Source organism: Penaeus monodon, chromosome 24 (genome assembly GCF_015228065.2).
Source record: "Penaeus monodon isolate SGIC_2016 chromosome 24, NSTDA_Pmon_1, whole genome shotgun sequence".
NCBI lineage: Eukaryota > Metazoa > Arthropoda > Malacostraca > Decapoda > Penaeidae > Penaeus > Penaeus monodon.
In genome coordinates, this window is record NC_051409.1 from 39,141,784 (window position 1) to 39,142,004 (window position 221).

Genomic DNA, 221 nt, shown 5'->3' on the forward strand with positions numbered 1-221 from the left:
TAAAACTATACCCAAAACCAAGGGCGGTGGCGTGCGTACTTCCGTATGTCGTATACAACGTGGCGTCGCCTACGCCGGCATGCGCACAGCTTTAAGAGCTAAACTCGTTGTACGCTTTAAAATCTGATAGAATTCCAGTAACTACATTACAGAACTCTCCGTAAGTGCTCGGGGCCGTACGCATTTTCTTTCAAGAATTAACAAAAATAACTTCCTTTGCC